The following is a 16497-nucleotide window of genomic DNA, read 5'->3' on the forward strand; positions in this document are numbered from 1 at the left end:
ACGTTAGACTTGGGTTCCAAACCGTCTCTGACCGAGTTTGGGTGATTCCTGCTTAAGTCAGTAGGCTAAATGGGGACTTCAGTTTTGTGGTTCAACTCGTAGTCAAAATATCTCTAAAACATCAACAATTAACGGGAATAACCAAGTGTTAGGTGAAAAGTTAACCGAATCGAGAAGCTGGCCGAACGGCTAGGCTGTTCGATCGAACAGCCCAACCGAACGACTATGCCAGCCGATCGGCTAGGCTAACCGATCGACTAGCACTTAGGCCCCCAAACTCACAAGGTGTAATATTGACGAGGTACTGTTCGATCGACTACGCTACTCGATTGTAATCATTACTGCTCGAATCATGAAATACTACACTTAAACACTTAGACTCTTGAAACAATGGAATGTCACCCGATCGAGCATGCTAACCGATCGAGTGACATCTTGCCCAGTCTGCAATGCTAGCCGATCGGTTGGGCTAACCGATCGAACAGTTGTTCGATCGACCAACCTGAAGGGTAGTACAAACCCTCATACACAAACACATCCTTCACATCAAAGGAAGAAACAATCCACTTGAAGGAACCAGCCGACCGAGCCAGCCAGCCGATCGAATGGATGTTCGAACGGACTTTCAAACCAATCGAACAGCCCACTCGATCGAACAACTGTCCGATCGATTGGTCTATCCGATCCAATTTCCTCTGTTTACTTTTCCGCGTTACTCATCGTTGTGTTATCGAACTATTCAGGCTAACCTATTCTCAGTGCTCCCTTCAATCCACAATCAACCACTGTGAGTATACTCGATCCCTTTTTGCTTTCAGCACTTTTGGGTGTTACATACGTAATCTATCAAGTTCACAAACAACACAAACTATTTGAACGCTAACCTACCTGCATGTAATACTTGTCTAAATGATTGCTGTTTATTATGTTACACGTGGAGTGCTATCTACCTGCTTTAGCAACATAGTACTATAGTTTGGACTCAGCACCCGTTCACACGGGGGTTGCTAAGGACAATTACCTGCATGGATTACGGTGGTAATCATGTATTGCGAACTGTCTCGGACAGTCAACTCGAAGTCATTGGTATTGATGGTCCCAAGTTGATAATTTACATGCATCGTTTGCCCTTGTGTACGTGCTTGGTTATGCGTAAACTATTCGAACTCTATATGCTATATCAAACTTGTGTACTCACCTTTACATCATATGTATTGACTTTTATTTTAACGTATGTGACAGGTGTTTAAGCTACTAACGTGCTAGGGAAGCGAGGCAATAATAAACTTCTAGGAGCCTGTGTCCTTAGGACAGTGTCCACGTACCTGTTCCAGGGCCATAATTATCTGTAGATCTTGCACTGGCACCTGTAGTCAGTAAGATCCACAGTGGTCGTCTAGAGGTCTTAAAACAATATTTACTTTTGGTTTGTAATAATTAAGAATTTGAGTTGTCGGAACAGTTCCCATATTATTTAGTTGATTTCTATGATAACTTGTTATTATTTGGAACACGGTATGGGACGTGTTATATAACTAAATTGTATGATAGTTGTTGTGGAAACTTCTGAACAATCTGTTTCGCTCAGTGCCGCGCCCCGATGATTCCGCCATCGGTTGGGGTGTGACAAAAACTACCTTTAAAGGTTGTTTATTTGAATTAGCCAACTAGGGCGTTTTAGTCAATTTTTGTCATTCTTTTACGACGAAGGACTATTAGTGCTTGTTTGAACCCCAAATCCGACCTTTTAACCATATTCTTGTTTTAGAAACAAATATGTTTCTAAAACACCTTAATCATAACTCAACTTATTCGGTTACCTAAAAGGTAACCGGATATCTTATTTTAACCTCGTCTAACTATTATAAAACTCCAAGCTCTACATGATGAGTTGTATTATTATACATACCTGGCTCGGATCAATATATTGACCCGTTTTAATACATTTCCTTAGTGGCTGCTAAACGATAGCGATGTAAGCATCCATGTGCTATTTATTTCCTAAAATCATGCATCTTGACAACCCATTAGTCGATATCGTCAAAGGGTGATAATTTCACCTTTTGACCCGTTTGGCCGAATTGACCGATTATATTAGCGAGATGATATTTATTACCACCTCGTAAATAAATATATATATATGACTCGCTCCGATTTACACCGTGCGGTCACTTACTTAAAATTCCATTTCTTAACACTTTTTAGCCTACTATGGCTTACGTCATAAATTATCCTTTTTTTTCGTAATACGACAAAAGGATATTATGAAATATATGACTAGTGTAAGATATACTTACCTCGTGTCCGAACTATGCTTTTTCCTTTCCTTCTTGATTCGTTTGACCCGCTCCCTCATCAAGCTTCCACCTAGCTTGTTACGCGTCAAACTATCATCATTGTTTTCAAGGTGGTTAGTTTAATCACAATTTAATACGATTATTCCACCTTACACATTTCATACCAAAGATTACCATTTATCGGATTATAGGTCAGTTTGACTTTTAAAAAGTCAAATGCCCGTTAGTATACTAATTGCATATTCGAGTTCATCAACTAGTTTTAGCATTCTTTAATTACCCGGTAGGCGTTATCTTTAGACCACCGTTTTAACCAAAGTTCTAACCACGTTCATCATATTTAGAACTCTTTTTAATCACATTTTGTATAATAGCGAAAACATCACAATTAAGTGTTTTAACTACAAAAATTCTAGTTTCGAGCCTTCTTTGAGGCATTTCATCAAACACCTTAAGGGCAGAATTTTACATGTTTATTTATCATGTCTCTAGCTTATCTCTTAGCCCAAAATTTCACATAAATCAACCGTCTTACAAAGTGGTTAACTTCTACAATTTCTGAATTCACTTCAAAATTGTCAATTTACACTAGATTAACAATCTATTTCCTAGTGTTCATCAAATTTAACATAACTCACTAATCACCTACAATGGTGATCATAATTTTCACTAAAAATTCACATGATTTCAGCTTGTGTTTGTCTAGGGTTTGTCCCTAAACACTATAGTAGTTCCTAAGTCATCATAACATACACATGCAACTAGAATCTCAGATTATTCAAAATTCATGAGAATTTCAAGTTGAAAGATTTCTCAAAATTTTACATACCTTGTAATCCCCTTGTGATGAGGATCAGGAATCTATGTTTAGAATTCGATTTGGACTTGAATTGAACCTTCAATTTGCAAGATTTGTTGAGTTCTAGGGTTTTCACCCTCCTGGTCGCTCCTGGAGATCGATCCACACACTTAGTGTGTGTGGTGTGTTATTATTTTTTTTTTATTAAATAAAACTTGTTTCCTTTTTCACGGTTTTGGTCCCTCAAGTTTAGATATTCATAAATGAAACTATAACTCATAGTTTATTATTTAATTACCCATTACTAACTAGGTTAATCTTACCTAGTTAACTTAGTGGGTTCCGGGAGTTAAAAACCCGTTGTATTTTAAGTCCCGTTACTCGGACTTTTACAAATTTCATTTCATTAAAAGCTTTTATTCACTTCTTATTTAATATTAGGATTAATTATTTAAAATCCTAATATTTACCGGGTAAGTTTTACCGCTAACGGTATTTTACCCGTCTTTTAGTGCTAACGGGGTTTGATTACCAAACCCGTTTTCGGGGTGTTACAAGTCTGCCCCCCTTAAAGAGGTTTCGTCCTCGAAACCTTTTCTTACATAATTTATCGAGTTTAACTCCATGCATTTTCTCTCGATAATCAATTAAGCATTTCTCCTATCTTAACCGATTGTTAGTATTACCAGAAAAGTATGGTAATACTCTTTTGGTTATTAATCATCTATGTATCTTACATGACATAATGCGACTGGGAATAACGTAATCTCGTTATTTCCACTAGTTTAATTAACTTAGCGATATTTCTTGCTTTCATATCCTATCGAATTCTTTGTGAATCCGTTACTTTGACCCGTTTAAAGGTCTTTAGTGAAATATTTCACTTTTAGCAACAAATTCTTTTGTTTTCAAATTTATCTATTCGGTTCAGCTATACCGATCCCACCGTTTTCGAGCAAACCAAATTTCTTGACTTGAATTGTTGACCTTAACTGGTCTCACTAACTAGACTTATTTGTCCAGTTCCGTTTTACCGCTTGCTTGGTCATATTGTGATTCTACTTCACATTACATTTCTTGACCGTGATTGTGTTACATCATGTTTAATTTATATCAACTTTTCATTTTTGAGAATATCACCTTTCGAATATATCATCTTGCGCCTATCAGTGTCAAGACTTGTATCTTTCATGCTTACTATTTAAACTCCTATCAGAATTTATGTTTGTAAGAACATTATTTCTTACTAAAACCGAAGTTTTAGTTTTAGGATCTTTTCTTTATCTTGTGTCAATCATCCATACCGGGATATTGACAGTCCGTAATTTAATCCTTTACAGTCTTAGTTTTTATGCGGGGATTCTTAACTGATTTCCTTGCTTTATTCCATCTAACCCGTAGGTTTATCACTTAGCCTTATGGGCTATATTTTTTTTTTTTTTTTTGATTAGACATTCACCTCTTTAAGGCGAAGTCCTTATAACTTCTTTCCATTCATGACCCGTGGGTCGTTTTGGCCCCGTAGACCTTTTGCTCTAATTAATACCTCGTAGGTTATGATGATCCCGTAGATCATCTTTTATTCGAGTCTTCCTTCAAATGTGTATACATTTATATACGCATACGGCGTTAAGGCACCATGTTTTTGCTTAACATCATTTATTATCGTTTTGATATTATCTTTGACCTTGACCGTAGTCTAAGGCTACATTCGTTTCTTTTCGGGCACATTTTCCGACTTTATGATTTCTCACGTCATTTATGCGTCGGTTTATCTTATGCTCACCATTATCCAGTTTACATACATTCGTGTTTGATTATGTCCCATTGTCGGGCTCATTATTCTCTTGCATTTAACACTACCTTTATCTGGCTAGTGCTCATTTGTGCCATTCGGCGTTATATTGTATTCAACATGTTTGACCTATTAATGTGAAATCCATCACTTATAAACAATCAACTTTATTCTTTATTCGACCCATTCGACTTCGAATAGTTGAACATATTTACTCACAATTTCTATATACGAGATTTTATAGTCATAACTCGTAATCCACGTTACTTTGATCTTTCAACCCGCGTTCACGTCTCTTGGTTTACGCATGTGTTTAATTCTTACCCATCCACCGGGTGTTTTACCAAAATTGTTATTATTGCAACCCTCCCGGTATGCATTAAGACCTCGCCTCAGTTTTTATATTCTGACTTTATCTTTAAGTTCGACGTTTTACAAAAATGGCCCGTTAAGGAACATATTTGCATTTTCCGGGTTCGAGTGTAAGTACACCCCCTCCCAATGCATATCTAACTCATCTTACATGTTTACATTCTCCAGGTTCGAGTGTAAGTATCACTCCCTCCCAATATTTGTCTAAATCATTTTACATGCTTGATGTTTTCTGGGTTCGAGTGTAAGTACACTCCCTCCCAATACTTGTCTAAATCATTTTACATGCTTGATGTTTTCTGGGTTCGAGTGTAAGTACACTCCCTCCCAATACTTGTCTAAATCATTTTACATGCTTGATGTTTTCTGGGTTCGAGTGTAAGTACACTCCCTCCCAATACTTGTCTAAATCATTTTACATGCTTGATGTTTTCTGGGTTCGAGTGTAAGTACACTCCCTCCCAATACTTGTCTATATCATTTTTACGTGCTTGTTTGTCCCTTCACCCGGGCTCATTATCCTAATGTAATACGCTCCCGTCACTTGGTTGTGCGTTTACATTATTATCAAATATTTTGCTTATCTGATTCATTTGGGTACTTTTCAATTAGTCCCATTCACCCTGCCCTTACTACATCGGGTGTAAACGTGTCCGCCATAAGAAGTTCATGGTATCATATGCCGCTACTTACTTGGCCAGAGTAAGCGATTAACACATGACACGCATGACCTTTTTACAGTTTTCACATCACGCCCTATGTAAGAAATACCTCTATCTGTTTTTCTTGGAAACAATATCCCGGATAGGTTTTCTATTCAGGTCTTTCCAAGTTTTCAATCTACATATGCAACTTTCAATCTCTACATATCTGTTGCATATTACTATTAATGCAATGATTTAAAACGTGCACCTGATAATGCTTGCCCTAACGGGCTTCTCTTGCCATTAGCCTTGTTCGCGGTCGTTACGCGATTTAGTCCTTGATGGGCATGTTCCTCTTGTCATGCCTCGGACTGTTCCTCTATCACATCTTGCATTTGTTTAACCTTTGCCATCTTTAAATGTAAGTGTCCTTCAATCAAGACATTCACAAAGTTAGTAATGTCAACTTTACTAAATGCCCGTATCATAGTACAAGGCTTTTGTACTATATGTGTCAACGCACGAAATGTTGTTAACCATATCTATCATTTAATTTGGGGTAACGTGTATTTCACAATAACCCTATGTGTTGTTTACAACACTTTAATACGCTAAACGATTAACATACATACACTTACCGGATTTGCGATCAAGCCTCGAACCGAACACACCTTACTCTTTAAGTCCCGTTACTCGAACTTTTACAAATTTCATTTCATTAAAAGCTTTTATTCACTTCTTATTTAATATTAGGATTAATTATTTAAAATCCTAATATTTACCGGGTAAGTTTTACCGCTAACGGTATTTTACCCGTCTTTTAGTGCTAACGGGGTTTGATTACCAAACCCGTTTTCGGGGTGTTACAAAGGGCATGGTCGCGTTGCGCGACCAGGAGAAGGAAGGCTCGCCACGTGACATAACGAGCCAAAGTCAAAAGATGGTCAAATGGAATGCTCGCGTCGCGTGAGAAAGGGAAGAATCCTTGTCGCGTGACGTGACAAGGTTAAAAGCGCGAATTCAGCTGATTATGTCACACCCCCAAAATACCACCTAGGGAGTGACCCTGATAGGCGTGTGACGTACGAACAATGAGCCACTAATTACATTGAACCCATACAAGTTTCTAAATAAAGTTCTCAATTATTAATAAAATATCATCAACAAGTTTAAATGAAAACCAAATATGTTCAGTGGAAGCAAATAATAAATCAAAGTCAAACTGTTTAAGACCAATGTATAGTATCAAGAATCCAATCACGTAAATCCCTCCAATCAACCCATGATCACTCCTGCTACTCCAGACAGCAAGTTCCCAAATCCAAGATACCTAACGACCTGCGAGCATGTAACACGTGTGTCAGACAACGCTGGTGAGTTCATAGTTTTACGAAAACGTTGGTTACCAAGTATTTAGTTAATCCATTGTACTGAATTCCGAAAGTAATGTTGATAATATCTCGATACTGAACAAGACGGCTCCTGATGTATGTTTTGCTCGTTCCCCGGTGCTCCTATCACAACACTAGGCATGACTGGGTCATTAGTTCACAACCGTCCTCCCCGGTACGGTGTGAGGGTGCCAAACCTAAGTAGCGCTACCAACTAATACCCCTCTACCTCCCCGGTAACAAAAGATGGGACTTAAGAATGATAGGGTGAGATTATTATCCAACATCCCAGTTTTACCCAAAAGACTTATCCCTCCCCAGGATACCCACTGACTGTCCCAACCACCGGGACGCATGCTCAAAAGTAATGAACTCACCTTAGGTTTGCTCGGTAAGAATAGGTATTCGTATACGTTCACAGTTGGTTAATTAATCCCTATTGTGGTTACCAGAGTTAGTCAATTTCATGTACACGTAAAATATGTGTTCTTTGCATTTATCATATAGGTTACAGATAACAGCACTTATGTTATTTCACAGATCATAGCAAGCAGTTGGGTCTCACAATACAAGTTCTTATCAAACTATATCACAAGTGGTTTAGTTTACAATTACTTTTAGCATTATGACACATCATAACTTATTCACATAACAGAATGATTTTGGGTCACATATACAACACATATTGTTGGGATTGAACCCTACCAGAGGAACAGATAATGTAAAGCCAAAACCTGTTTGCAACAGTGGATTCATAATAAGCAGATGTTTACACTAAGCTCTCCCCTTGACAGTGGTTACCTATCTGCTGATACACTCTAAACTCTGCTCAGAAGAACAACTGATGAACCAAACACTGATGAAACAACTAAAGACGGCTAAAAGACAAATGCTGAGCTCTGTCTACTGCTGTCTCTTAAGTACTGCTGAAGACCCAAGCACTGCTCATTCAAAGACTGATCACCTTTTGAAGAAAGCACTGATGTTCAAGTAATCAGTGCTTAGGCTACAACAGTGGAACATGAACAGTGTTAGACTTGTTTTGTATTGTATTATCAATCAGTTGTTAGACATCAGTAGTTTTGTATAGATCAGTGTTTATAGGTTGTTAAGCTGTTAGATGTCACTATCATGGTGACGTCAGCTGAGGTACATCAGTAGTTTGGTTTGCCTATAAATATGACAGTACTCTGTACTGTTATACTTGATTCGTTTTGAGTGATTTCTTCTCCTCAATTCAATCCTTTCATCTTGTGCAACCAACCCTGGAGTATCAGGCTGAGGGGGAGTTTAGTCTGTAAGCTTGCATTGTAACCTTTTGCTTTTAATGTAAAATTTCGACTCTATGAAAAAGCAATTGTTTATCAAGCTATATTCTCCTTTGATTGTGTTTAACAAAGTTTGTATTCATTTCCGCTGCACTTTACATTATTTCATATACTCTGAATGTTCAATTCATACAAACAAGCACAATCATGAGAGCCTCGGATCCTAACAATTGGTATCAGAGCTTGGACAGTCAAATTCGATCTAACAATCAATTTGACATAACAGTTCAGCTCACAATTCATTGATACTAAGGTTGGTCGTATTTTAGTTGAAAAACAGAGTAACGAGGAATCATGTTCAAAATGATAACTCAAACACTCTATAAAACAACCAAGATGTCATATGATTCACAAATCTCATACAGCTGGTGTTATCATGCACAAATCATTCATAGTCTCCAGATCTAGAAACTTATCTGGTAACTATGGTATGTTGATCTTCATTCAAAATTGATTTCAACTATTGTTATGAAATTTGTGATGTTTTTACACTTTACACTAAAGTATGCCCCTCGGTTCAGCTAAACCTATGTTCATCTAAACACTAGTGTTCTGCTGACATGGAAAGAGGGAATTAAAACTTTAGTCAAAATTCTTATGTGTTCAAAGGTAGGTTGAGAATCCTCAAAAGGACCAAATCAACTTTGTCAAAACACATTAAGAAAATAAGGTGTCAAAACTGTCCTAATCATATGTGATGTGAGATCTGGTAATAAAACATGGACAAATGTGGCCAGATTTCTCAAAACATTACTTCAAAATGATTCTGGACTAAGCTTGTTCAAAATGAAGTCTCCCAGTGAGTATTTTTGAACAAGTGAATGGAAAGGGTAAAAAGGGAAAAAGGGAAATGAACAAATCTCAAAGTGTGGTCATCTCAAAACTTTTGAATCTAAAAGAAAAAGAGAATAAGCATAAACCACTTATGAGGTTAAAGTTGGGTTAAAGAATGGAATCATGCAACTGTGTGTGCATTCATCTATACAGGAATTGTTCTGGTAACAATGACATCCCCTGTGATTGTTCTTAACAGAAGAATTTACAATCAATTGACAAGAAAATGACACCAAACAATGGTCAAAATAACTTGAGAATGATATGATCATGAACTTATTTGGAAAGCTGTCAGATCCTTTTGATGATCTTCAAAACTTCCTTTAATTTTTTTAAGGTGTTTTCCTCTAAATAAAACCAGATATATTTCACTTTTTATAAAATATATTTTGAACTTTTACTCATTTTTGATAGTAAAAGTTCATCTCTGGTCAGGATACAATTTCCTTATTTTTTGTGTGAAATTACTATCCTTAAATCTGATCAAAAGGAAATGGCACACATACCAAGGTTATGTTAACTCAAGTTTAGTTGTCACAGATCAAAAATTGATTGCAAATTGATTTTGAACTACTGAGATACTCATGTTCTAGTTCAAGTAATTAGACACAAAATGAGTTGTTTTAGTAAAAAAATTTTCATCATCTGGGATGTTAAACCACTGTCTGGAATAATGGACATGTGGCAAAACCTTGAACAAAAATGTCTGTAGATAACTGCTGGCAATTTAATCTTGATAATATACATCTAAAATGTATTTTGTTAAAAATAGCAATTCTGGTGTTCAACAGATGCTAGATAAGATATTGTGCTTTCACAAGAGAAAATCAATTCCTGCATCTGGACAAGCAGATGCTAAAATTATTTGTCAAGAGTCAAAACACTGCTGCAGAAACAGTTGTTACACAAATGATCCTCATTATTGTTTTCAACCACTGCTGTTCCTTAAATGTTGTTGTGCTTCAACATCTGCCCTCTAAAGTCTGTCCACTGCTGATAGTCAACCTCTGTTTCTTGCAAAAACACTGATGTTTAAAATCATTGTTCCATCCACTGATACACTCACTGCTTCATTTCATTACCGTTGTAACTATTGATGATTGATCCATCAGTGGTTGTCAAAACAACTGTCCTCCATTATTTATCATTCCATCAGGGGTTGGCACGTGGTCAGTTTTTAGCCGTCAGATCATTATAACCGCTCCCACATCAACACTCACCTTTTCCCTAAAATAAAACCCTGATTAAACCCAAACAGAGGCTTACACTGTCGAATTGAATTCCAAACATTCTCTTCACAAAACAGTTTCCCTCTCATAACTCCAAAAACCTTCTTCGATCTTCTTCATCAAAAATGACGAAACCAAAATCAAAGTTAAAATCAAAACCATCTTCTTCCTCCACCCCATCAGACGCCACTCAAATGGCCTCTGAAACCACAGAGATTCGCTACAAATCTCCACACAACTATGTGGGCATACTCACAAAACCCACAACTGACAATACCTTCGACTCCATCATTGACATCTTATCTGCGTCAAAGTACAAAACTTTGATAACAGCAGACGCTCCCATTTATCTTCAAACCCAGAGAGAGTTCTGGAAGAATGCCACCCTCGAAAAACAAGGAGACATCATCACAGCCATCAACTCCTCGATACAGGGTAAGAAGGTTCAAATAACACCACAATCCATTTCTGAAATCTTTAAACTTGATGATTTGAAAGGAAAAACCTCATTTTCTAAAGACGAGTTGAAAAAGGATTTCATAAACAGGGGCTATGCAGAGCAACCTAAAAGGGATACCTTACAAAAAGGTTATTTTCCTTCTGCACCCAGATTTTTATTTCACACACTGCTAATGTGTGTTTCTAATAAAACAATGTCTTTTAATGAAATACCAACAAAAATCCAATGTCTGGGGTATGCAATTTTAAACAATAAAAACTTTAATTACTCCCAGGAAATATTTGATGATTTGGTAAAAAACGTTGATAATAAGGCATTTCTGCTCTTTCCAAGATTTTTAAGCTACTATTTTGAACAAAAATTTGTAGAGAAAGAAGCAGATCTGCCCAAACAAGGTGCCTCTTTTAAAATAAACTGTTTAACACCTGAAACATTTTCAAGAATGTTGGCACCAATAAAAATGAAAGCAGAGGTGCCTGAGCAGAATTTAGCAGATGAAACTGCTCCTCAGGTATCTGCTGCTGAGCCCACTGCTCCAGGTGATCAGAGCAGCACAACCACTGCTCTGAAACCCACACCTGACATTACCAAAAAGACCAAAAGAAAAACATCCAGAAAACCCACCAAACCCAAAACAAAGGCAACTCTGGAAGATGAGATCCCAGAGCAACTGCCAGTGACAGCACAAAAGTCACCAATAACCACTGCTGCTACTTCCTCACAACAGTTGGAAGAAAGATCTCAAACCCAGCCTCAAACTCCTCCTGCATCCTCACAAAAGGATCAGGTTGTAACCACAGGGACACCAAATTATGAAGCTCTGGATCCACTCGGATCTATCTTCCACAGTCCTGATCCCAAGGACATGTCTCTTTCAACACCCATACCCTCACCAATCATAATGCCACAATCAATAATTCCCCTGTTGCATGCAGTTGATATTGCACAGACACAAACCAGTTCCTCTCTATCACCCATTACTGAGAGTATACCTCCACAAGTGACTGGGTCTGATGCTTATACCTCTGCTATCCCAGCAACAACTGAGGAGGTTACACCCCCTGAGTTACAAGTAACTCTAGGTGGTAGTTCAAGTGGAGCAGCAACTACAACTGATGGATCAACAGATCTTCAGTTGGACAGTTGTTACATTAATAAGACTCCCTTGAAGGCAATTTCTTCCATGGCAACATCGGTAACCACCAGTGAGTTGATTTTAACCACCGGTACCATCAAAGGTTTATCGAGTGCTGAAGAAAGAAGTCCCCAGTACCAAGAACAAGGGGCATCAATGGATGATTTTTGGGACTCAGTTCCTAAGTCACACATTGGTACAACCACTACTGGTGGGGATTCAGATGATCCTACTAATGTAGGTGATGATTCAAAATATCAGGAATTGACGAAAAGAGTTGAAAAACTTGAAGATTCAGTTGCTGAAATTAAAGATATGGTGCAAGAGATTTTAAAAGCTCAAAAAGCACAAGCTACTGCTGCTCCTGCTCAAGCACCTGCACAACATGCATTTGCTGCAAATGAGCTTTGGAATATTTTTCAACCCATGCTTGAAAAACAGCAACATATGGCTGATCAAAAGCATGCTATCCAAGTACAAATGCTTACCAACATGGTGGAATCAAGGTTTAAAGACACTCAAGCAGATATCAAGGCTATAAAAGCTAGCATACAAAAGACTGCCCATAGTGGAAAAGTTCCATCTTCCATCCTCTTCATGGATACACCCCTTGCAGATAATGCCAAAAAGGGGGAGAAAATCAAGTTGAGAAAGAAAGGAATAGAAGATGGGCTGTATATTGAACCAGAAGATACATCAGTAGTTACAAAAAAAGCTGATACAAAAACTTCAAATCAAACAGCTGATACATCAGTAGTTACAAAAACTGCTGTCAGTAGCCAAACAGCTGCCATGTCATCAACACACACACCGCCAACACACACCACTCTATCACATACCATCACAACCACTGTTCCACCACCATCTGTGTCTACAGCACAAAAACCACCATTACCATCACAAACAGCCAAACCATTATCACCCCCTGCCAAAAAGCAGAAGACAACAGATGTTACAACATCTGTTGTAATGGCAAAAGTGGTTGAAACACCAGTTGTTTCAACTACTGTTAGTCAACCACTGATCACCACTCAAACAACTGCCATCATAACCCCTGCTCAAAAGCAGAAGACATCTGCTGATACATCAGTAGTTGTAATGACAACAGCAGTTGAGACACCAGTTGTTTCAGCAGCTGTTAGTCAATCATCCACCACTGCTATCACCTTTCCTATATCACAACCAAAGCTCCTCAGTAGAAAAAGAAAGCCAATCCCTGCCAATGAGGGAATACATGATTCTAATGCTGCAAAATATCCACTGGAACTTGAAGCTCTCAAAAATGAGATGACGCAATTCTATACAGAAGAAGATTCTTCAAAAAGAAGATTCTCCTCACTCATAGGCTACATGCCACCAGAGGATATGGATGATTACCTCAAGATCAAGGCAAGGCAAGCTAAGGTAAAAGCTAAGGTTGATAGTGAAAGTGAAGGTCTAAGCGACGAAGGCATTGCTAAAACACTGGAGTTCTACCTCACAAAAGTAAAGCAGATAGAAGAATTTGCACAAGAGCTAATCAAAGAAAAGGCTGATCGAAAGAAAAAGTTAAGGAAACAGTATCTAGCCTACATCATGAAAGAGAAATTCTATCCTGCTGAAGAACAACAGTTTGAAGAATGGCCATTAGTTGCATTAAAGCGTGAAGCTGAGAGGATTGACAGAATCAAAGATGATCCTACAAAGAAGAAAAATGCTCCAAACTAGAGCAAATAAAAAAGCTCCTTGCTGACCTCACTGCTGAATACAAAGGAAAGAAAAGGGAGCTGGTGGATGCAAAAATGGATACTGCTGAAGCTATCTCAAAATGGTCCAGGCAGCAGACTGATGAAGCCTATAAAAGGCTAAAGAAAAGAAAGATAACTGCTTCAAGTGCTTCAAGGAAACGAGAACATATGATGAAACTTGATCAGCAGATTGAAAACCTCAGAACAATGTTCAAATCAGCATACAATCCTATTTTTGTGTCAGACCAAAAAGAAGGTAAACAGCTGACTGAGGAAGAGGTCAAAGAAAGAGAAACAGAGTACTTCAAGGACGCCATCACGAAAATGGGTCTGAAAGAAGATAGCTCAACAAAGCTTCAGAACCTTTTTGAGAAGGTGTTAAACAAACCTGCATCACCAAACACTGCAACAGACATGTCAGAAATTGAAAGGCAAGAGCTTATTGAACAAGAAACTGCAGAAGACATAGCTGCAGCAAACAAAGTCATTGAAGAAGCCTTCAAAAGAATGTCTGAGAGTTTGCAAGTGTTTACAAGGCCATCATCCCCCAACTCATCAAAGAATAAATCTCTCTCAAGAAACCCATTAGGATTTAAAATACTAAAGTGGATGTCTGATCAAAAGACCCACATATTGAATTTGGTCAGATCCAATGGCGAAATGAAGTACATATCAAGGAAAGAAGCACTTGGCCTTGGTGTTGAAGATCTGCAGTATCTCCTTGAACTTACATTGTGTAGGGATGAGGATGACCAGAGTTCCAAGGAATTTGAAGCTGAATTTAAGAAACAAGCTAAGGAACTCTTGATGAGTAATAAAGGTCCTGAATAATGAAAGGTTTTGGCATTATCTGTTCCAGGGGGAGATTGTTGGGATTGAACCCTACCAGAGGAACAGATAATGTAAAGCCAAAACCTGTGCGCAACAGTCGATTCACAATAAGCAGATGTTTACACTAAGCTCTCCCCTTGACAGTGGTTACCTATCTGCTGATACACTCTAAACACTGCTCAGAAGAACAACTGATGAACCAAACACTGATGAAACAACTAAAGACTGCTAAAAGACAAATGCTGAGCTCTATCTACTGCTGTCTCTTAAGTACTGCTGAAGACCCAAGCACTGCTCATTCAAAGACTGATCACCTTTTGAAGAAAGCACTGATGTTCAAGTAATCAGTGCTTAGGCTACAACAGTGGAACGTGAACAGTGTTAGACTTGTTTTGTATTGTATTATCAATCAGTTGTTAGACATCAGTAGTTTTGTATAGATCAGTGTTTATAGGTTGTTAAGCTGTTAGATGTCACTATCATGGTGACGTCAGCTGAGGTACATCAGTAGTTTGGTTTGCCTATAAATATGACAGTACTCTGTACTGTTATACTTGATTCGTTTTGAGTGAGTTCTTCTCCTCAATTCAATCCTTTCATCTTGTGCAACCAACCCTGGAGTATCAGGCTGAGGGGGAGTTTAGTCTGTAAGCTTGCATTGTAACCTTTTGCTTTTAATGTAATCTTTCGACTCTATGAAAAAGCAATTGTTTATCAAGCTATATTCTCCTTTGATTGTGTTTAACAAAGTTTGTATTCATTTCCCCTGCACTTTACATTATTTCATATACTCTGAATGTTCAACTCATACAAACAAGCACAATCATGAGAGCCTCAGATCCTAACACATATTATCTATAATATCCAACTTATGATTATGGTTCTTATAACCTCTCGGCCCGCCTAGGTCCGGTTTACTATCCGTGGCCCCAAACTAAGAACCTATGTCCAAACTATATGTGATTTGACCCGTGTTTAGGCTGGCCCAATACACTAAACAGCTTCATGTTTTTAAACCACATCCATAAGTCACCATCCCACTTAACCCGTGCGACCCAATTCCCACCCGAGAATTATTAGCCGACATGCGGCCCAACTCACACATAAAGCCCAATGTAACCATCAAACAAACCATGTGATCCAGCGTGTGGGTATGTGGCCCAGATGCTGTTGGGGTGGGCCTGTTGTTCGTTGGTCCGATTGATGGTATGAAGCCCAATTCTTGATCAGTTTACATGCAGCTCAAGTTGAGTATGTGACATGTGATCCCACTTTAAATGTTCCAGTTTTATTTATGTGGCCCAACTTTAACATAACCCAAACAATAAGTGGTTTGATGTTGTTACCCAGTCCAAAAGCCTAATCCCTAAGCCCAGCCTGCTGTGGATATGCGACTGTTCCCCCGAACACCCATAGCCCAACATCAGTGTTTACATATTTTCTGGTGTAACCGGAACCCAATCCATCCTAATATAAATTTCAAGATCATGTTCCTACTCACATAATAACATCATTTATTTGCACCGATGCGATTCTGATCCGTTTCATCCTACATAGTTAATACTAACATGGACCCTAATCCGTTTATTAAACACTCATATGTAATCAAAGAAATTCTTAAGAAGTCGTCATCACAGAATCCATATCCGCATGAT

At 38.1% G+C, this 16497-nt stretch overlaps 1 long non-coding RNA gene across 2 annotated transcripts; it reads right to left on the minus strand.

Moving 5' to 3' along the window:
• Window positions 1-1837: 1837 nt before the first annotated feature.
• Window positions 1838-3463, minus strand: LOC110896827. 2 transcript variants are annotated; one of them, XR_004874194.1, is made up of 3 exons: window positions 3127-3463; window positions 2298-2387; window positions 1838-2001 (listed from the first exon to the last, which is right to left on the minus strand). It is a non-coding gene; the product is annotated as an uncharacterized LOC110896827 (long non-coding RNA). The 2 variants fall into 2 exon arrangements; XR_002568198.2 differs by lacking the exon at window positions 1838-2001 and having other exon boundaries at window positions 2238-2387.
• Window positions 3464-16497: the final 13034 nt, after the last annotated feature.

This window comes from Helianthus annuus, chromosome 12 (genome assembly GCF_002127325.2).
Source record: "Helianthus annuus cultivar XRQ/B chromosome 12, HanXRQr2.0-SUNRISE, whole genome shotgun sequence".
Lineage (NCBI taxonomy): Eukaryota > Viridiplantae > Streptophyta > Magnoliopsida > Asterales > Asteraceae > Helianthus > Helianthus annuus.